General features: G+C 43.7%; 1 protein-coding gene across 1 annotated transcript in view; it reads right to left on the bottom strand.

Moving 5' to 3' along the window:
- Positions 1 to 11224, bottom strand: part of FGF13 (fibroblast growth factor 13) — a gene marked incomplete at its 5' end in the record, with an annotated part of 525641 nt that extends 514417 nt beyond the window's left edge. Inside the window, one exon of the mRNA XM_082681965.1 lies at positions 10956 to 11224. The remainder of the gene's footprint in view (positions 1 to 10955) is intronic.
- Positions 11225 to 22719: the final 11495 nt, after the last annotated feature.

Below are 22719 nucleotides of genomic sequence, written 5' to 3' on the forward strand. Positions count from 1 at the left end.
ACAAAAAAGATGGAATTAATGAGATAGTCAAAACTTGTTCTTTGAAAAGACATATAAAACAGATAACCTTCTTGCAAGTCTCATTAAGGAAAAAGGGAGAATAAACATTGACAACACTGGAAATGGAAAAGTATACATAAAAGATTTGAATAATTATAAAATGACACTACATTAAACTCTACCGCAGCAAATTTGAAAATTTAGACAAAAGGGATGATTTTTCAGAAACCAAAATTAACCCAACAAGAAGTGTTGAATAGGTCAATTATCAAAAAAGAGATTGAAAAAGTGAATAAATATCTACCACTGAAAATGTCATCATAACAGAGTGGTTCAGCTGTTTTAATTCAACTTTTTTTAAAAACAAGTAATTTTAATATTATTTAAACTACTTCAGGCCATAAAATAGAAGGAAAGCTCTTTAATTATTTTTCGTCCCCAGCTTTATTGAGATATAATTGACACATAACATTGTGTAAGTTTTTTTGTTTTTTGGGTGTTTTTCTTTCTTTTTTTTTTTTTGGCCGTTTGGCTTGTGGGATCTTAGTTCTCTGACCAGGGACTGAACCCGGGCCCTCAGCAGTGAAAGCACTGAGTCCTAACCACTGGACTGCTAGGGAACTCCCCAACAATATGTAAGTTTAAGATGTACAATGTTATGATTTGATACACATATATTCTGAAATGTTTACCCAAATAAGGTTAGTCAACCCAGCTTTCACCTCACATAATTACTATTTTATTGTTGTTGCTGTTGTTATAGTAAGAACATTAAAGCTCTAGTCTCATAGAAACTTTAAAATATTCAGTACCTTATTGTTAACTGTAGTCTCCACATGCTATATATTAGATCCCTGGAACTTCTTCATCTTATAACTGAAAGTTTGTACTCTTTGACCAACATCTAACCATTTCCATCAACCCTCAGCCCCTGGCAACCACCATTCTTCTGTTTCTATGAGTTCAATGTTTTTAGATTCCATATACAAGTGAGATCACATAGTATTTGTCTTTCTCTACCTTACTTATTTCACTTAGCATAATGCCATCAAGGTTCTTCCATGTTGTCACAAATGGCAGGATATCCTTCTTTTTCATGGCCGAATAATATTCCATTATGTATATATACCACATCTTCTTTATCCATTCCTCCATCAATGAACACCTGGGTTGTTTCCATGTCTTGCCTATTGTGAATAATGCTGCAATGAATATGGGGATGCAGATATCACTTCAAGACAGTAATTTCTTCTCCTTCAGATATATACCCAGAAGTCAAATTGCTGGATCATATGGTAGTTCTATTTTTAATTTTTTGAGGAGCTTCCATACTGTTTTCTACAGTGGCTATACCAATTTACATTTCTGTTAACAGTGCACCAGAGTTCCCTTTTCTCTACATCCTCACCAGCATTGGTTATCTCTCGTCTTTTTGATGATAGCCATTCACACAAATGTGAAGTGATATCTCATTTTGGTTTTGATTTGCATTTCCCTGATGATTAGTGACACTGAGTACCTTCTCATGTACCTGTCGGCCATTTGTATGTCTTCTTTGAAAAAATGTCCATTCAGGTGCTTTGCCTATTTTTTAACTGAATTGTTTGGGTGTTTTTGCTATTGAGTTGTGAGTTTTTTATAGATTTTGTATATTAATCGCTTATCAGATATATGGTTTGGAAATACTTTCTTCCATCCTGTAGGTTGCCTTTTCATTTTCTTGATTGCTTCTTTTTCTGTGCAGAAGCTTCTTGGTTTAATGTGGTTCCACTTGTTAATTTTTGCTTTTGTTGCCTATGTTTTCGGTGTCATATCCAAACAATCATTGTCATGACCAAGGTCTAGGAGCTTTTTTGAATTCTACAGTTTCAGGTCTTACAATTAAGTCCTTAATCCATTGCAAGTTAATATTTGTGAGTGGTGTAGGATAGAAGTCCAATTTCATTCTTTTGTATATGGGCATCCAGTTTTCCCAACAGCATTTATTGAAGAGACTATCCATTCTCCATTGAGTATTCTTGTCTCTCTAGTGGACTCTTGATTCTGTTTCGTTGATCTATGTGTCTGGTTTTATCTCAATACCTCAACGTTTTGATTACTATAGCTTTGTAATATAGTTTGAAATCAGGACGAGTGAGGCCTCCATCTTTCTTCTTTCTCAAGATTGCTTTGCCTATTCAGGGTCTTTTGTGGTTCTACATGAATTTCAGGACTGTTTTTTCTATTTCTGTGAAAAGTGCCATTGGAATTTTGATAGGGATAGCAATGAATCTATAGAGGGCTTTGGGTAGTATGGACGTTTTAGTAATATTAACTCCTCTGATCCATGAACATAGGATATCTTTCTATTTGTGTCTTTTTCAGTTTCTTTCATCAATGTCTTTTAGCTTTGGGTATATAGATTTTTTGGTTAAATTTATTACTAAGTATCTTATTGTTTTTGATGCACGGTAGTGGAGACCAGTGTTGGGAGAAAGGCGGGAGGTGTACAAGTGCACAGATGCTGGGTCTAGCTGCAGGTGAGCCTAGTGGTGCCAGTGACAGGAGACAGGGCCAGATCCAGGCCCACAAGCAACTGCAGAGGCCCTGGCTATCAGTGTGCACTTCCACAGCTATAGGATGTTGCCACAGATGCACACATGTCAATGAAGGCTGGTGATGGGTGTCAGGCCCGCAGTGTGCAGGTGCACAGCTGGAGGGTCTAGCCCTGAGAGCACACACAGTGGTGTGGGTCAGCTGTGGGGGGTCTAGGTTTGCGCCTTGCACTCTTGCAGCCACAGAGGCCTGGGCTGGCTGCCTGTGCAAATTCAGGGCTTGGGTGGGAGCAGGGTGAAGGGAGTGGGGAGGGACTCAGATGGCTAATGTCAGTAGAGGCAAATAGCTGTGGGGCAAAAGCCTAGTGAAATCTGTAGGGGGTTTATGGCGGGTGTGTTGGCCACTGGTTTCTTCGGTGGAGAAAGCTGGGGTCATCTACAGAGCAAGTCAATGGGAACCCCCTTAATTCTTTTTTAGGAAGCCAATCTAAATTTAATATTCAAATCTACAAAGGAGGCAACCAAAAAGAAATCCATAAACACTCACTTTTAAAATGTAGATGCTGGGGACTTCCCTGGTGGTCCAGTGGTAGAGAATCTGCCTTCCAGTGCAGGAGATGCGGGTTCGATCCCTGGTTGGGGAAGATCCCACATGCTGCGAGGCAACTAAGCCTGCGAGCCACAGTTATTGAGCTCGCATGCCACAAACTACAGAGCCCACGTGCTCTGGAGCCTGCGCGCCACAACTAGAGAGAAACCTAAGCAGACCACACACCGTAACAAAAAGATCCTGCATGCCTCAACAAAGATCCTGCGCGCCGCAACTAAGACCTGACGCAGCCAAAAAAAAAAGAAAGAAAGGAAAATAAATAAATACTTTAAAAAATGTAGATGCTGAAATTTTGAATACAACATTAGCAAATACAATCCAACAATCTTTCAACAAAGTAAAATTATAGCTACATAGGACCATAATTCTTCACCCTTCCTTGTGTCTAAGAGTTTTTACATGTGATTTTGGAGTTCCTGCCATCAACGTGGTATACATTTCCCTGCCCCTTAACTTTGGGATCAGCCAAATGCCTTTGGGTGAATAAAATGAAGTAGACGGGTACCACTCCCCGCGCTAGGCCTCAAGAGGCCTTGTGCATTGCCGCCTCCCTTCTTGTGCTTCTGCCTGCTTGCCCCACAAGGAGGATAAGAGTCACCTGGGGCAAAGCTGCTCCCACCACCACAACCTGAAGCAAAGCAGCCCCATCGGACCAACAGACTTACAGCAACAAGCAGAGCCACTCAGCTGAGCCCAGACTAGACCAACCAGACCCCAACTAACCTGAAGAAAACATGAGCAGGAAGAAATGATTGTTGGTTTTGAAGCCACTGCAGTTTTGGCTGGTTTGTTTCACAGGAATTACTGACATATAGGATTATATTTGGAAATGCAAAGGAGGTTCAGTATCAGCAAATCTATCAACATAACTCATTACATCAGCAAATTAAAGAGGAAAACTATGAATAATGATATCAAGAAAGGCTTAAAAGTCAACTGATAAAATTCAGCTGCTCTCCTAACACATTTCTAAGTTAAATAGGATTAGAAGGAAATTTCTTAAAATAATACAGATTGTTTACCAAAAATGGATGCCAAATATTATCCCAAATGGCAAAACACTGACCTACTTGAATAAAATTCAGAAGTAGGCAAGAATGCCTCTTACCCCCATTATTATTCAACATTGCCTTGGAGATTCTAGCTTATAAAAAAGGCAGAATAAAAAGAGAGAAAGAACTAACAAATAGCAGAAAAGGCGTCTATTTCTTCGTCTGCTAGTGGTATATTTGTACAGCTACTCAAACAAAACACTCTAATAAAATCTGTGAGACTTATTGAGAGAATTTGGTATGGTAGAGCATACAAGGTTACTATACAAAACAAATAGTGTTTCTCTATTCAAGCAATCAACACCAAGAAATGAAAATGGGAAAAATCATGTTCATAATAATGAAAAAACCTATATAACAAAAAAAGTGTCAGGCCAGTATGAAGAATTACAATAGCTTACTGAAGGACATAAAATCTGGAAAAAGGGAATGAATTAAAGAATCATAAGACTTTATATCATAAAATGTCAATTCTCCCAAAACCAGTACCCTTTTTAAAATCCCAAGTTAAATTCCCAACATAATTTTTCAAGGAAAAAAGAGGGAATTTATTTTTACAGATGGTCCCCCATTTATGATGCCTCGACTTATGAGTTTTCGATTTTACAATGGTGCAAAACCAATATATACTCGGTAGACAGAGAAAGACAAATATCATATGATATCGCATATAGGCGGAATCTAAAAAAATTATACAAATGAACTTATTTACATAACAGAAAGAGACTCACAGACTTAGAGAACAAACTTATAGTTACCAGAGGGGAGGGGTGGGGTGGAGGGATAGATTGGGAGTTTGGGATTGACATGTACACACTGCTTATTTAAAATAAAATGTCTTTCCATGAAAAAAAATAGTGATTTTGCTTATGAATTTTGATAATATGAATATGTTGTGTATCTGTGAACCTTTATATTAAATAAGTGTTTGCCTTTATATATAGATATAGATACAGATATAGATACAGATATAACGAAACCATACTTCGAATTTTGAATTTTGATCTTTTTCTGGGCTAGTGATATGCGGTCAGATACTCTCTCGTGATGCTGGCCAGTGGCAGCCATAGCAGCTCCCCGTCAGCCACGCGATCACCCGATACCCTTACAATCATTCTGTACCCAGACAACCATTCTGTTTTCCATTTTCAGGACAGTATTCAATAAGTTACATGAGATATTCCACACTTTATTTTGAAATATGCTTTGTGTTAGAGGATTATGCCCAACTGCAGGCTAATGTAGGTGCTCTGAGCGCGTTTAAGGTAGGCTAGGCTATGTTGCTCTGTAGGTTAAGTGTATTGAATGCATTTTTGACTTAGGATATTTTCAACTTATGATGGATTTTTGAAGATGTAACCTCATCATAAGATCAGGAAGATCTGTAGACATAATCTTAATACTTAGATGGAAGAATAAAAACCTTAGGATAGCCATGAAAAATAAGAATAATGAGAGAGAAATATCTTAACCAGATATCAGATATACCCTAACGTCACCATAATCAAGTCAAAACATGGTAGTGGCATGGGAATAATAGGCAATTAGATCAGAGGAATGAAATAGAGAATGCAGAATTAAGTCCCATATACAAGCAGTGAATACACGGCAAAAGTATTATTTCACTTTAGTGGGAAAAAGATGGATTGTTAGTGAACAATAAGGATGTAACTGGCTATTAATTCGGAAGAGTAAAAAATTGGACCTCTATTTTATGCCCCAAGTCAGTAGTTTCTGGGTAAAGACATATTTTAATATAAAAGCAGTAGAAGTCCTACAAGAAAATCTAGTAAAATACACGCGCCACCTAGGAGTGGGAAAACCCTCTTAACCAATCTTTAGAACCCAGAAGTTATGAAAGAAATTTAACTATATATATTTTTTCAAAATTTTGCCACAAGGTCCAATAATTAAAATCAATAAAATAAGAAATTGGAAACAGAGCTGCACACAGGGAGTAGATGTGGGGCTTATAGCAATAATATAGGAGGAGGTCTTAGAAATTGACAAGGAAAAACAACCCATTCAAAAAATAGGGAAAGGATATGAAGAGCCACTAAGAAGCAAATCCAAATGGCCAAAAAGTTTTTCAAAAGACACTCAGACTCATGAATAGCCAGAGAAACTCAAGTTAAAATAACAATGAGACGACCTTTTTCATAGGACTGTTAAAACTTAAGAAGAGCAGAAAGATCAACTGTTGGTGGGATTGCAGGAAAAGGTGTACACCCGTACATTACTGGTGGAACTGTGCCTTTGTTACATGCTTTTTAGAAAGCAATATGGCAACATTTAATGAAATTTAAAACAACATGTATACACTCTTCAACAACTTAGCTATTTCATTCCTGGGAATCTGTCCCAGAGTAAGAAAAAAAGTGCAGGTAAGGGTATATATACAAAGGTGTTTATTGCAATGTTGCTTTTTTTTTTTTTTTTTTTTTGCAGTACGCGGGCCTCTCACTGTTGTGGCCTCTCCCGTTAGCGGAGCACAGGCTCCGGACGCGCAGGCTCAGCGGCCATGGCTCACGAGCCTAGCCGCTCCGCGGCATGTGGGATCTTCCCGGACCCGGGCACAAACCTGTGTCCCCTGCATCGGCAGGCGGACTCTCAACCATTGCGCCACCAGGGAAGCCCTGCAATGTTGCTTTTTAGTGACCAAAAAAAAAAAAAAAAATGGAAGCAAAGTGAATGTCCACTAAAAGTCAAATGGATAGAGAAATTGTTCTCCATCACAAAATTCTGTGCAACCATTAAAAAGAATGAAACCAATCAACTGCAGTTGACTTGTAGGTTTTGTTGAATGAGAATAATAGTAATGATGCTAATAGCAAACACTCACATATAGCGCTATTTTAAGTGCTTTATGTATTTTAACTCAATGAATCCTCATAATAAACCCATGAGATAAGTACTATCATCATCCTCATTTTCCAAATGAGGAAACTGAAGCCCAGAGAACCTAAAGTCACACAGCTAGTAGATGGTAAGAAGAATAAGATCCAGAAATGTTTAAGTAACATGACATAATTTTTGTAAAATAATCTATAACAAAAAAGATATATTCATGTGTCTATGTGTACATATGCATGTTTTATATAGTTATATGAGAACAGAAATATGGAAGGACACATATGAGGCTAGCAATGCGAGTTGTACATTTTTACATAATTATATATTATATACGTGTTTAAGTAAATTACAAATAATTAAAGAGCCACAGCATTTCAGTAATGGACGATTCTAGAGGAACTGCAGTTGCTACACCAGGTGAGGCACAGAAGGGAAGTCTGCCCCAAGTGAAGCCCCTGCAGATCTCCATCACCCAAGGTCTCCTGCCCTGCCTCTGCATCCCTTGGCACTATGTTCATCCCTCCCTTATGGCAGAACTACTGCATTTAGAAATGCCAGGTGCTTTCCCATCCTACCTAAGGCAAGAGACTTCCTGGAATCCAGTCATCATTGTGCTCTGAGATTTCCCAACCACAGAAGGCTTCTCAGATCCCTTGCTGGTGCATAAATCTCAGATTTTGGGCATAGAGACAGAGAGGATCTGCCTCACATTCACCTTTCTTAGGGAAAATAAAGCTTTATCTTGGGACAGCTTCTATCCTCGCTTCATCTACCGCAAGGTGATTTAAACTTTACGATTCCACTGACACTGCACACTCAGGCCTAAGGTGTTTACACAGATAAATGGACAGAGATCCCTCCTCCCAAGGAGCGTGCATTCTTGAGGAAGGATATATCTTTTATATTAGGCACTCAGTGGATGTTTGTTGAGTGAGAGAAATGATAATGTACAGGAATAATTCAAATAAAAGGTAAAGAGTGAAGCATTAAATTACGATCTATAAACAAAATGCTTTGGGAGTGGAGAAGCACGAACACCTTGAGAAATGGTTTCATAAAGAGATGACATTTGAGCTAGATGTAGTGTTTCTGAAAGCGTGGCAGCATCAGACCCTCTGAGGCACAGGAGAACTCCAGACCTGCTGAATCAGAATCTCCAGAAGTGAGTCTCAGGAGTTGGTATTTTTAAAGAAGCCCTCGGAGTCCTTCTTATGCACTCTGAAGTCTAGATGTTAAGTTGTGTGTTACGGTCCAAACTGCAGTCTATCTTGGCAACTGTTCCATGGTAGCTTGAGAAGAAGGTGTATTCTGCTGTTGTCAGATGAAGTAGACTATAGATGTCACTTATATCCAGTTGACTGATGGGTATTGTTCAGTTCAACTCTGTTCTTACTGACTGTCTGCCTGTTGGATCTATCTTTTTCTGAAAGAGGGCTGTTGAAGTTTTCAACTATGATAGTAGATTTATCTATTTCTCTTGGCAGTTCTATTAGTTTTTGCCTCACATAGTTTGATGCTCTGTTGTTCTCCTTCTAGTAGCTGCTAGGCTACTGGTTTTCAAGGCCGCCACTGATTTGGGGAGAGGAGGATGTACATAGGGAAAGTTAAAACACTACAAAGTCCTCTATTCTTATCAAGGTCCAGCTATTTTTCTTAAATAAAATGCTTCATGGATTTTTGAAGCCTTTGGTTAATTTCCAGAAAAAGTTATAAAAAAGCTTATTTTGACAAATTTCCCAGTGTTTTCCCTGCTTTCATGGAGGAATGTATTTTTGGACACCCTTACTCCTCCATTCTGTTAAGTGCTTCTCTCTTTCTATTGCTTTTTGGTTCTAGACCCATACTGTTTCTGTGATAGACCACGAGAAATGGGGCAGACTTGGGTGTGCAGAAAGGTAAGGAAGGACACAGCAGTCAAAGGCATTAGTAAAGTGCCCAGGCATGGAAGCAAAATGGAAAGATGAGGAATGAGATTGGAAGGTGGGTTAGGGCTAGAACATGGAGGGCCTGGGGAATGCCAAACGAAGTATGAACTTTTCCTGAAGGCAACAGAGAATCATTAAGAGATGTGGGACAAAGAAACAAACGAACAAAAACAGGAGGACCTTGACTTTCACAATGCTTCCCAAATCTGCCCATGCATCAGGATGGCTTGCTAAAAGTCCAGGTTCTGGGGCTCCATTCCCAGACCTTTGAATCTGAAGTTCCAGGGATGTGGCCCAGAAACTATATTTTTAAACAATCTTTCCAGGTGATTCCTGGGCAGCCAGCCTGGCATTGGTTCATGAAATGGAGTATGGGAAGCATTGCTTTACTGAAAAATGCATTCCTGAAAAGTTGTTTGTTCATGGAGTTTTTCTTAGCGGAGTCATTTGTTCAAAGTACTAGACAAGTGTGCTATTTAGAGGCAACATCCAGCAAATCGCCTTCTCTAGAGTGTTTCAATAAAACGAATACCCAGTTTGAATGCAAAACCCCTGACAACTTTCAATAAAATGTGACAACACGTTTGGGTGGTAAGACCAGCGCCTGGTATTAATGGCGCCACGTGGCCGCACAAATGCAACATGGGGAAAATAATTCAAAGCATTCTAGCTTCATCTAGCTTTGCAACAACATGAATGAACCTTAAAGTGTTATCGGAAAGGAGAAAGCACTAGTAGGATGTGGTGTCAATAGAACCACGGCTTCAAAATGGAAATAACCACCATGTGTATCCATTTTGAGCCACAGGGAAAGCTGAGGCAACACTCTAGGTACAGACCAGGTCGCCACTCAACCCAACTCATGCTCCTATAAGGAGGATTAGACAAGATGACTTCCAACATTTTTCCTCTAGGTTTAAGTTTTTTTGTTTTGTTGTTTGGGCCTGTGTGGCTTGTGGGATTCTAGTTCCCCGACCAGGGACTGACCCCGGGCCCTCGGCAGTGAGAGCACGGAGTCCTAACCACTGGGCAGCCAGGGAATTCCCTAGGTTTAAGAGTTTAAGTTTATGGTATTTAGACACTCATCTACCCCACAGATGGGTGAAAGGAAAAAAAAAGTATCAGTCAGTGATCCATTCTTTTACAAAATGCACACAGATGATTCTGAGTCTAGAGATTTGTTTCCTCCAGCCATGTAATATTTTAAGATTGTAGTTTTCATTTAAAGTAAGCATATCTGTTACTAAAGCGTCTCTTCGTTTTCATGAAAACACCTTGATTTGGCAAGCTGGAATGCTGGCATAGTACTTTGCACAGCGAGTGCTCAAAAGTTAACCTTAAAAGCAAGAAATTGTTAGCGTTTAACCTTCCCACAGCCAAGGCAGCTTCTTTTTCTCTCAGAGGGCTCCTAACCTCTCCCCCAGAACTTTCCAGCTCCCCTTCAATTCCAACTCCTTCCCCAAGGCCCATTGCTATAAACGGACTAGAAATCAGAGATGAGTCCCGACAGGGGTATTGCAGGGAGGAAAGGGAATCCAAGCAAGTCTTTTGTGCACCTGGGGTGGACTCCCTCTGTCACAGGGCCTGCCTGAACTACAGGAATCTCTGCTCTAGGCAGCTCTGTGTCACTCTGTCACTGTACAGCAGAAAAGGCAAACACAGATAACCAGTGCCCTGAGCCAAGTTCAAATTCTCAGCGTTAGTAACAGGAGAGGAAGGACAAGGCACCTAAAAAAAAAGGCAACTCTAAGTAGAGATGTTAAGAAAGGGTTAAATTTAACATCTGAGGTGCTTTCCTGCTGGCTAATATCTTCGCTTTGGGGCAGGAGGGTGCAAGGAAAGGACTCAGACTTTTATCCCTAAGCTACGTCCTGCCCTGACATTTGCCTCCCTGACCCCGGCTGAGGAAACCTGGGCTGGGGTTACCCAAGAGGATCACGGTTCCAGTAGCATTTCCCCCAAGGAGTTTGGTTTCACCTACCTTAGAAGTGGAGATGCAGTGGGCCCGGTGGTGAGGAACAAGCGATATTCCACCATGGACCAAACTCTTAAAGGGACCTGTTGTTATTAGTGCCGACGGTCACGCGCTCCGGGGGGGAGGAAGCTTCTCGGTCATATCACCACCATGCGCGTCTGAGATTTGCAAGAGTCTGCATCTGAGCCAAAGCGCCCCCAGCTCCCTAAGCCCCTCGTGGTTTCAAGGGCTCCAGGCAGGACAAGCAAATAGTCCAAAGTGATGGCCGGGGTCAGTGGACCCCGTGCGGTGCATATCAGACTGTTCTGAGGAGTGGTAAGTCACAGGGTCTATACTGCAGCTATTTTTAGTGAAACCAAATTCCTTCCCCAAGTTCTCTTGCCTCCAACTTGTTCTAAGTGTAGGAGACCAGCTGTGGTCAGATCATCTTACCGGACCAAGGCTCTGTCAAGGCGAAGGAAACAAACCAGGGAGGTGGAGCTAAGAGCTGGCGACTGCTGGTGCTTTGGTTCCTCACCATCTCAGGCATCTCCAGAGGAGGAGCCTCTGGAGAGGAAAGTGTTACCACCCAGGGGAGTGGGCATTCCCCTCCAACCTGGCAGAAACCTGAGAGGTAGATGACATCAGAGGGAAAAACTGAGAAGTTGGCAGTCCTTCCCCTCTCCTCCCCAATTCCTACGAACTCTCTCTCCCTCTCTCCCATGCGCGCACACACATGCACTCGCACTCCCAAGTGCGTGCCAGGTCCTACAGGCCAAACCCGGATCTTGGCCTGGAGTTGCTAGAAGTGTCTAGAAAAGAATATCATCATCCAGAAGGCAGGCCAGGGGTGAAAGTATGAGGACTGGTGTCTAGTCATTTTGCAGCTGTCATTCATTGTTCTCACAGGTAGTTTTAATGGGGAAGATAATTCATGGCGAACATTTATTTTGGATCCAAATCTTGGCCAGAGATGTTAATTCAGAAGAAGACAGCTCTCTGGGACTTCCCTGGTGGCGCAGTGGTTAAGAATCCGCCTGCCGATGCAGGGGACACGGGTTCGAGCCCTGGTCCGGGAAGATCCCACATGCCGCGGAGCAACTAAGCCCGTGCGCCACAACTACTGAGCCTGTGCGCTCTAGAGCCCGTGCTCCACAAGAGAAGCCACCGCAATGAGAAGCCCACGTACCGCAACGAAGAGTAGCCCCTGCTCGCTGCAACTAGAGAAAAGCCCGTGCGCAGCGACGAAGACCCAACACAGCCAAAAATAAATAAATAATAAATAAATAAATTTCTAAAGAATTAAAGAAAAAAGAAGACTGCTCTCTGGGATCCTGAGAGCGCTAACTGCCTTTCCCAGGTTCATCTAGGTGAGTGCTTTACAAACTGTGGGCCACGACCCACTTACACAGTAGTGAAAGCTACTTAGCGGGCTGTGATCAGCATTTAAGAATGAGAAGAAATAAAATAAATAGAGTAGAAAAGAATAGAGTTTAATAGAATAGATTGCACACAGTAATGGGGAATATTGTTCTGTGAAACTTTTGTCTCTCCTATGGACATGTGTACTCAATCACTTCATAAAATGTGTCTCACTGCTGGTCATCATAAAATTTGTTTGAAAAACACTGAGCTACAAGATTTGGTAGAAAAGAGCATGAAGATAAGCCCTCGGGCAACCCCAATTTCATAAATATTACTACTAATACTACTATAACCACTATTCTGGGGGTGTTTATTATGTGTCAGGCACTATTCTATTTCATGTTCATCATCTTATCTAATCTTTATCACAACCTTCTGAGGTGAATTTATCCAGTTCTCCAGAAGCAGCAGCAAGGCTCAGTATCAATTTCAAGCAGCAAGTCAGGGGAAGCACCAGGGTATAACCCAGGTCTGTCTGTCTCCAAAGTTTGTGTTCTTTACCACTCTAGACCCCTCCCCTCTTTAATGGGTCAATGTATAGTTAAATCCACTAGTTAAACACATATGAAAAGCCTGGCTGTGCTGGTGGCTTTATATAAAATAAGATGAGATATTTAGAAAAATAATTTCAGATTCCCAAAAGCTTCTGGTAAACTCTTATTAGAAAAGAGGGCTTCATTTTGAATTAGAATTAGTTGCCTATTAGAACCCCACACCTCACCCCCAGCCTCAAGACCCTCTAAGGGGCATCTGAAAAATCAGCTGGAAGAATATGATTTCCTGGTACTAGATTTTCACGGCCTTACCCCTCTAGTTGCTTCCACTCTCTTCCACACAGAAATCTTGTACCGGGCCACATTTGGTGATCATCTTTTTATAGTTCGAGCTAAATCAGTTCAACCACTTTTGAGTTGATGAGGGAAAAAAAAATCATACTTCTTCCACTTCCAAAATAAGCTTCTCTTCTGGGCACACAGAAAGCTCAGAAAAGGCTGAAACTTAAAACTTCCCACTTCACATATGGGTACTTTTAGGCCCTCATTACTTTTAAATTTACTTTTAAAAGTCCTAGTGATTTGCTCATTTTGCAGGCTCCTATGTTCTGTTGTCATTTTTGTAATTCCCACAGCACACACCCTACGCGCAGACTCAGTGTGTTATCGACCAGAGGTATTGGCCTCAATAAGTGCCAATAAAAGGCGGGGGGGGGGGGCGGGCGGGGCGGGCTGAGAAGGGACAGAAGTACCGAATACAGTCTCGTGCAGGTTAAGTAAAAAATGCCCCAAAGGGCAAGCCCCGCTTTGGTTTCCTGGCTGCTTGCATGGGCCAGAGCAATACCACCTGGCTGCTGGCTTCAGAAGGGACTTTTCTCCCAAGCACGGCAGGCTGAAACTTGACCTCACTGGCTTTTCACTTCTCTGTAGTAATTCTTGGCCACTTATCAGAGCTTCTGTGATCTCTTTGTTTGAAATGAAAACTAATTGACTCATAACCACGTGCAGAATTTCCAGGCAAGAAGCTCTCCATTGTCACCAGCGACCTGACCAGACCCTGGGGCCACAGGTGCTGTCAGGAGTACAGCCCAAATCTCAGCTCGGCACCATGGGGGCCCAGCCCCTTCCTGGCTGGACTTCACCCTCAGGGCTGACATTTATCCCCACCTGTGGCTACATCCTTCCGAAGCTTTTCAAAACAGGACCAGTTGTCTCAGTCCTCGCATTCTCCTGGCTATTCTATTTTTGCTGGGATGGCATCGGATATTGCAGGCCTGCCCCAGCCAGAGCAGGGCTGACTTGTTGAAAGGGAGCCCTGGGGCTCCCCACCCCAGGACGTGGCCCAAGCCCCGCCCGCTCTAGTGGCCACAATCGCGGAAGCAGGGCGCGAAGGACACAGTCAAGGGGTTCTACTTCTCAACCTTACCGCTCTGCCTGAAGCTCCTATGAACAAAGGACATTTAATAATAGAATTCCTCCTCTGGTATTTATAGCACCAATTGCTCAAAGCTGTGTTAGGCTTTAGGTTTTAAATCCCAGCCTTTGTCATAACCTCCCCAGGAACTGGAGTAGAAGGCAGGTATTAGCAGCCCCACTTTCCAGACCAGGAGACTGAGGGATGGATGAAAAGGGTATTATTCCAAGGACGGACAATGAAGAAAGGCAGCCCCGAGAAGAGGAAAGGCCGCCCAAGCCCGGCACCAGGCTGAGGAAGTTTGGTCCTTCACTCCTTCATTCATTCATTCGCCCGACGTTGATTAAGTTCTGATTCTTTTCTAGCTACTACGCTAGACACCAGGGAAACAGAGAGGAGCAAGTTTCTGTTCTCCTGTTTCCTTAACAAATAAATTTCCAGGCAACAAGAAAGGAAGGGGGAACTTAAGATTAAAAGAGATTTGAGAGACCAAATGCAATGTACGGACCTTGTTTAGATCCTGAATCAAATATAACAACTCTAAGAACACATTTGTGAGGGACTTCCCTGGTGGTGCAGTGGTTTATAGACTCACGCTTCCACTGCAGGGCGTGCGGTTCGATCCCTGGTTGGGGAACTAAGATCCCACGTGCCCCGAGGCCAAAAAAACACCACATTTGTGAAACGAGAGGGGGAATTTTAATATGGACTGGACGTTTGATACTTAAGAAATTGTTAATTTTCTGGTGTGATAGAATTACATTGATAAAATTACCTTACCATTTAGAGACACACTGTGAAGCATCTGTAGATGAAATGATATGATATTTGAGATTAGCTTTAAACAATACATGGTTAATAGGAGGAAATGGGCAGGGATATAGATGAAACAAGAATGCCCTTGAGTTGATGGTTGTTATAGCTGGGTAATGAGTACAGGGTAGTTCACTGGACTTTTCAGTTTTGTGTGTGCTTGAAAATTTCTACAACGGATGAATAAAAATCATTTTTCAAAAGAAAAGTCATGGTACCTGCTCTCAAGGAACTCCCAGAGTCAGAATCACCTGGAAACCTCTACTGACAGTCATTTATGATGAGCCCCACCTCTCCTAAGCTACAGTGGCCAAGACCAAGGAACATAAGGACCCAGCATGGGGCCCCTGGTCCAGAACAAGTGGCGGTGGAAGGGGGAGATTGGGAGGGAAGTTTCTCAAGTAAAAGGAAGGCTCTGAAATGGGAAAGACCTTGAAAGAAGGTCACTGAGGTTGGTGCCTATAAAGCAAGGGAGGGTATGACCCGAGATGAAGTTAGAAAGTAGGAGGGGAAACAGATTACACACAGGGCCTCATGGGCCACGGTAAGGAGTGGAGACGTTTCTCTGAAAGCAAAGGGAAGTCAATAAAGCACTCCAAGCAAGGGGCTGACATGCTTTTATTTGCATTTTTAAAATATCCTACTGGCAGCACGGTGGCAAATGTAATGGTGGAGATAGGAGGAGAAGCAGGGGACCGACTGGCCGACTATTAGAGAGGCCCAAGTGAGAGACAATGGCGGCCTCTTCTGGAATAGGGGGATGGAAGAGAATCGAACAGATTTTATAAGAATTAGGAAACAGAATTAACAGAATGAGGCGCCTATGTGGAAGTGAGCGTGAAGGAGTGGGAGAAGTCAGGGATGTCTCCTAAGTTTGTGTCCAGAGTGGGTAGATGGTGGAGGTGGGGCTGAGGGCGGGGTGAGCACCTGCAGGAGAAGGTGAAGATCATGAGATTTGTTTTGGATCTGGTGCCCAGTGTTTGCTGGGCAGTTCAGCCAGGGTGGTGTGGCTTCACCAGGCGGAGGGCTGAGTTCAGCTAACGTCCTCCCACTTGGGCAATCCGCAGGCTAATTGAACTACTTGGGGTGTCACGGTGCCCCACTCATTACTGCCCCGGGACCATTTCCGAAGTGTCCATGCTGGGTCTGTGCTCTCTGTGATCTCTGTTTTCTAGGAGCTTCTTTTCGGGGACCTGGCATGGATGAGTCCAACTGCTCGGTAGGATGGCACAGGCAGAGTAAAAGACGAGGAGATCCTGGATCAGCCTGGAAGGGCTAAGAGAGACCGCAGGACCACTACCACACCCACCTCCCACCTGGAGAGACCCTCGAAGTGCCTCCCCAGCCATGAGCTCACCTGTTCTTCACAACAGCGCTGTGACAAAGGCAGGAAATGACATATTTGACAGATGTGGCAGTGAGTGAGCCCTGATGACAGGGACGGTGGCGTCTTTTTCCATCCCTCTCTCTTTCTCCCCCTCGGTACCCCAGCACCCAGCACATACATGGCTTGGCACAGAGAAGGGACACAGCAAGCACGTGGTGAAAGACAGAAAATGATTTCATTCAATCTTAATGAAACCCAGGAAACAACAGCACCTTCCCCGAACCGTCCAGACACTATCTAAGGTTCCTATCTAAGGCTATCTGGACACCGTTTCCAGAAACACAAAACTTACCCTACAAAACAGGTAGTTTGGCGGGGGGGACTGTTTTTATTTATTGTCATTTGTTTTATATATAATTTCAAAATGCCAAATATAGTAAATGCTGGGGCCTAGTGTTCCAGAAGCCATTCGATCCCTAGTGAAGAAGAATGTGGTCAAGGAATTTGCTTCAATAGGCACAGAGATTGTCATCTGGGAAAATGAGATTTGCAAGGAAAGCAGCGGGCCTTCATCCCAGGAGCCTGGGGTCATAAACATCCTATGAGGATGGCAACAGGACCGGCAGGGCTGGAGACAGGGAGGCCAGGTTAGGGGGCTATGGGAAAAGAGGAAAACAGCTCCCTGTAGGGGATCCAGAGAGGCAGAGAGAGAGGGAGAAGGCCCAGATCTGAGGAGAAGGCCAGCTCTGGAGCTGTTCAGGTCCCTCAGGCTGGGGTCTGCATGTGGTCACGGCTACGTTACCCAGGGGCCAATGGATTTCTGGTTTGGAAGGTAAGGGGGAAAGACAGAGGGGGCTTCCCTGAACGTATCAGTTAGGACTTTACATCAAAAGTGATAGAAACCCAACTTGAACAGGCTTCCCCTATCAGGTGGGTCCCTCTCTGATAACCTCAGAGATACAAGTCTAGTGGAAAGAGACCTACCTCTTTTCCAATAACACCAACCAAAATTCCAGAATTGAGTCTCATTGAACTGGATTAGCACTGTGCCCTAGACCCTGGAATTCATCAGTAGGCCAGGCCCAGGTCACACGCGTAGGCATGTGAGGTGTAGGTGGGGGTCAAGCCCACGCAAACCAACTGTACTGAGAATAGGAGCCAAATGGTTCCGCAGTGAAAAATTAGTGTCATCAGAAGATGGGGAAATGAAAGCTGGGTGGGCAGAAACAGCAGAAGTCCAGTGCACTGGAGGACAAGACTGTGGAAAATAATACACACAAAACCCCTTGAGGGGAATGAGCCCAGGCAGGAGACGAGGAAACAGCACTGGATGAGGACGGGGGAGGAGTGTCAGTGGAGAGATGGAAGTGTGATGGGCTTCAGAGACTTTTGCCCTGTGCTTGGGGCAGCAACAGAATTCTTCACAGGATTGAGGAAAAATGCTCTTCTGCCGGGCTAGTCCCAAAAAGAGGGCCTCAGCCTGGTCACGTGTTGGCGAGCAGCTAAACACCTGTACTTTGGGCCAAGCACGTACTGTTTGTTCTTTGTATCCTTATTTCTCCTGTCAGATCACTCTGGTCCAGCCTCCTTCATGAATCTCAGCTATTGTAAAGGCTGACATGATTGATACTGTACAACAGAGATCCTGGAGCCGTCATACAGGAAAGGGCTCCTGGACCACCAAGCCAGAGTCTGGCTCTCCCGATTCCAAGGTGAGTAAGCGAGTAGGAACGAGAAACTGAAAAGCTGTCTATCAGCCTGTTGGGGTCACTCCACCTCTTTGAATTTTAGTTTTATGATCTGTAAAACACAGATAATGTCTTTGGAAATACCTAGCATCCTACCTGGTTCATAGTAGACTCAAAAATTACCATTTCTTCTTCTGTTCTACCCCCCATCCTCCAAGGTGACATGGAAAGCCGAAGTACCTCCTGAGAGCATCTGTTAACTCATCAGCTGAACCGTAGTCTGAAATCCTGAAACCAGAGTTAAACCATCTTATGCCTCTGGCCCTCCTGACCCCTTGGTGTCACTGGGAATTGCCTGATGGGCTGTTCCCTCTTCTTTTGTGGAAGAGTGGAAATAGTCATACCCTATCCTTCCCAGGAATCTGGGGGTGTTACTCATCTGCTCACTCAAGTGAGCCTCAGAGGTCATCTGGTCTAATTCTCTCCCACACATTACTTACAAGGAGACGGAGGCCCAGAGGGGGGAAGAAGTTGGCTCAAGGTCACACAGCATCTTAGGGACAGAGTCAGGAGTAGGCATTAGGGCTGAAGGACCAGTGCTCTTTCTATTGCTACACAGCTGCTTATAAACCTTTTTTATTTTCACAAAATGTAGTATATTTATTAGCTAAACCAACTTCTTTTCAACATACATCTACAGTAAAGGCTTTTCAGAGATGTGGCAAAAAGATGAAATGAAGACTGTTCCTGAAAGAAAAGAGTCACCCTACTACTACTCATCCAACCAGGGCTGATTATGTGGAATGGGGGTGTGAGGAAAGGAAGGCACTAGGCCACTAGGCCACTAGGCCTAAGCCACATATTCACAGTCTCAAAGTTCTACTTTTTACACCACCTAACAACAACGACAACAGCAAACATACAGTATTTGGTATGTACCAGGCTCTGCTCCAAGACCTTTACTGATAATAACTCATATAATCCAAATAAAGTTATACTACAGTGATGCTGCTTTAAGTGCGTGTTAAAAATGCTAATATATTAACAGTATTTTAAACATAGCACAAGTGTTGTAGCACTATTTTGGCATTTCTTCTTTTCTTAATCTATCACAAGCTTCAAACAATGAAAGAGGCCTGGGTATTGACCTTGGAAAGGCCCTGCTACAATCCACTCATCCATCCATCTATCTATCCACTCATCCACTCATCCATCCATCTACCCACCCACTCATCCACTCATCAGTCCATCCATCCATCCATCCAGTTATCCATCTATCCATCCATCCACCCACCCACCCACCTACCCATCCGTCCGACAGTTGCCGCGTTCCTCCAGTACACCAAGCCTTGTGTTTGGTGCTAGTGATGCAGAGATGAAGAGAAGACACTACCCGTGCTTTAGTAGTGGGGAGAGGAGGGATAAGTATGAACTTACATGGAAACCACTGTGGAACAGTGGCATAAAGGCATGGAGGAGGGGCACCTTGCCAAGTCTGTTGGCTTAGTTATTTTTAGTGGGAAGTGTCAAGGAAGACTTCCTTGAGGAGGTGACACCTCAGAGGAGACCAGGAAAATAACGGTAGGAGACTTCAGCTTCTGGAGTAATAATACCCTTGGAAAATCTGATGAAAATTGTATCTCTCTAGATAAGTGCATATGTACACTTACGCACACATTTTACCTTTTCACAGGTGAGTTTAAAATCCAGCTCCATCACGTAGAGCCTTAGAGCCTCTGCTCTCTAATTGGTAAAATGAGAGTAACAACAGAACTTGTCTTCCTCTCAGGGTAGCTGTGACGATCAAATGCAAATTTGTGTGTAAAGCACCTGCAGAGACTTGGCAATCAATAAGTTGGCAATCAATCGGTCTCTATCCTTCTCCTAAGTGGAATTTAATTTTCAAAAGCAATGAGATGACAGTGTAGCCAAGAGGGTAAAATGATCTTTTTTTGTCTCCTACAGAGTCTACTGTATTTTTTTTTCCTTCTTCCATCATGCAGATTAGTTTGTGTGGCTTCATTTTCCCAAGTAGCTTTTTATGGCCAGCCCCTTAGATTAATTGGAGTCCCTTAGGGTAACCGTAGAGATGTGATCCCTGCTTAGGTCAGGAGGCCATTCTTTCCCTTTGGGAATCTTCTTTTCTACCCGAAAGGACTTTAATGTGTATCTTCTTCTAGGGCTTCTAGAAGTCCCTGGCTATATATAGATCAGCGATTCTAACAGGGTAATGACTGGCATGGCCTGGAGGTGCTGTGTCAGGCCTGCAGAACAATACACCACCCCAACTCATCTCTTAGCTTAACTTCTAGGGTCTGTATTAGTTTCCTAGGGCTCCTGTAACAAAGAATCACAAACTGGGTGGCATTAAACAACAGAAATGCATTCTCTCACAGTTCTGGAGGCCAGACGTCTGAAATCAAAGTGTGGGCAGGGGTGATTATTCTGGAGGTTCTGAGGGAGAATCCATTCACTGCCTGTCTCCTAGCATCTGGGGGTTGCTTGGCATCCCTTGGCATTCCTGGGCTCCTATGTGTATCACTCCAATCCCTGCCGCCATCTTCACATCCCGCCTCTGTGTGGTTCTGTGTCAAATCTTTCTCTCCTTTCTCTTAGGAGGACACTTATTGCATTTAGGGCCCATCCAGATAATGCAGGATGATCTCATCTTGAGATCCTTAACTTCATTACATCTGCAAAGACCCTTTTTCCAAATAAGATCCCCTTCCCAGGTTTTAGGAATTAGGACCTGGACATTCTCTTGGGGAACCACCATTCAATCCACTGCAGGTCTTAATTCCATAACCAAAGTCTAGCTCTTTCAAGCCTGGCGATTTGGCTTTTTCATGATGTCACTACCTTTGAGTAAAAGGGAAAAATATATCAGTTACAGATTGGTGCCAGGCCCAGGGCTGGGGGCTGCATCTACATCCCCTCGCTTAATCTTCACAGCCCTGTAGAAGGCAGATGCTCAGATCATCTTTATTTTGCAGATAAGGCTGAGAGTACTTCAGTCATAGCCCCAGGTCATACAACTAGTACATAATGAAGTTGCATTCCAGCTCATCTCTGCCAGATTCTGAAAGTTCATTTATTGAGGCCTGAGCCTGGGCAAGGCACTCTCCTATGTGCTTTACACATCTAACATTCAAATCATCTAACATTCAAATCAAAACACATCTAACATTCATGACGACCACACAAGTTAAATACATTATTAATAGTTCTCCCCTCCCTGGAGATGAGGAACCTGAGACACAGAGAGATTTAGTAACTTGTCCAAGGAAACGTGGCTAAAAGACCATGACCCTGGATGTCCTTAATTTGTAAGATTAAGAATGAAGATTTAATAGATGTGCACTACGTCAGTCACTTTGTGTTTTTCACGTGGAGTCTTCCCTGGAAACTTGCAAAACAGATTATTATTATTATATTTTACAGAAGGGAAACCAAGGCTCAAAGGGGGGAAATGACTTGTCCATGCACGATGAAGTGGGATACCAACCTAGGTCTTTGCAACCCATCAGGGAGGCTCTAGGGAGATGACGTATGTGACTGGGCCTCACTTTGAAAACAAGATGCGGGTTTGAGGGAAAAGTAAGTACTTAGTCCTGTCCTTACAGTCTTCTTCCTCTTCATCATCATCATAATCGCCATTGCTGTCAGCAGCATCAAAGTACCACTGCCGCTGCCCAACCTGAAAAGTCCAAGGCCGGGGTCAATGATGCCCAGGGGGTGCTACTGGCTCACACAGCTCTGATCTCGTCCTGACACTTCTGAGAAAAATATTACATAACCCGAGGGAAGAAGGATGAGTTGGCATGAGGCACACAGTTCGGTCACTTTGCAGTCACGCTTGGAGTGTCTAATTAAGCATCAAGTGTGTGCCTCCTGGCAATGGCTGCAAAGAGGTTCAGGACAGAAACCCTCACCCCCGACATGCACGAGGAACTGAGAAAGAAGAATATGGAGAGCCACGTGTCACCAAGGGCTTCTCAAGGGGGGCCCAGCTATTAACAACGCTGGGGCAGGGCCGGGGACTGAGGGGACGCTGGAGTTGATGCCACCAGAAATGCTGGAGATCAAGGGCAGCAGGGATCCCCCCTCCCAGGGCACGCTCCCCAACCCACCAGCTCCAGCTCCTGCTTTCCCAAGGCTTCATTTTGAATGATACCATTCAGCCTGAACCTTCAGCTTGTCTGACTCTTTCCTCCCCCTCAACTCCCGTGGAACCGGCACTGTGGTTGTTGCCCAGGTCCTAGAAGTCTCCTCACATGCTACGCTTACGGCCCCACCTCTCTTCTAAGAAGCTCTTCCTCTTGCACTGTGACTGCGTGATCTAGGAAGCACCCCACCTCCCATACCCACTGTGACCGTGGAGGTAGGGTCCAAACAGCACTCCTAAGTCTGGCCAAGCTGCACCTTCTACTGGGCATTTTCAAATTGGAGCTGGAGGGGAGGACCCTCTTTGTTCTTCGGTCAATGGCAGGATGTGAGCTTGAGGTAGCCCTGCGGTCAGCTTTCTCAGCTCATGGAGAACGCCAGCCTCCAGCAGGAAAGGATGAAGATGCCCCATGAAGAAAAGAGAGATGAAAGAAAGAACCAATGCCTACAAGCATTCTTCTTCCCG

The sequence above is a fragment of the Grampus griseus genome (assembly GCF_964374135.1).
Source record: "Grampus griseus genome assembly, chromosome: X".
In the NCBI taxonomy this organism is placed as follows: Eukaryota; Metazoa; Chordata; class Mammalia; order Artiodactyla; family Delphinidae; genus Grampus; species Grampus griseus.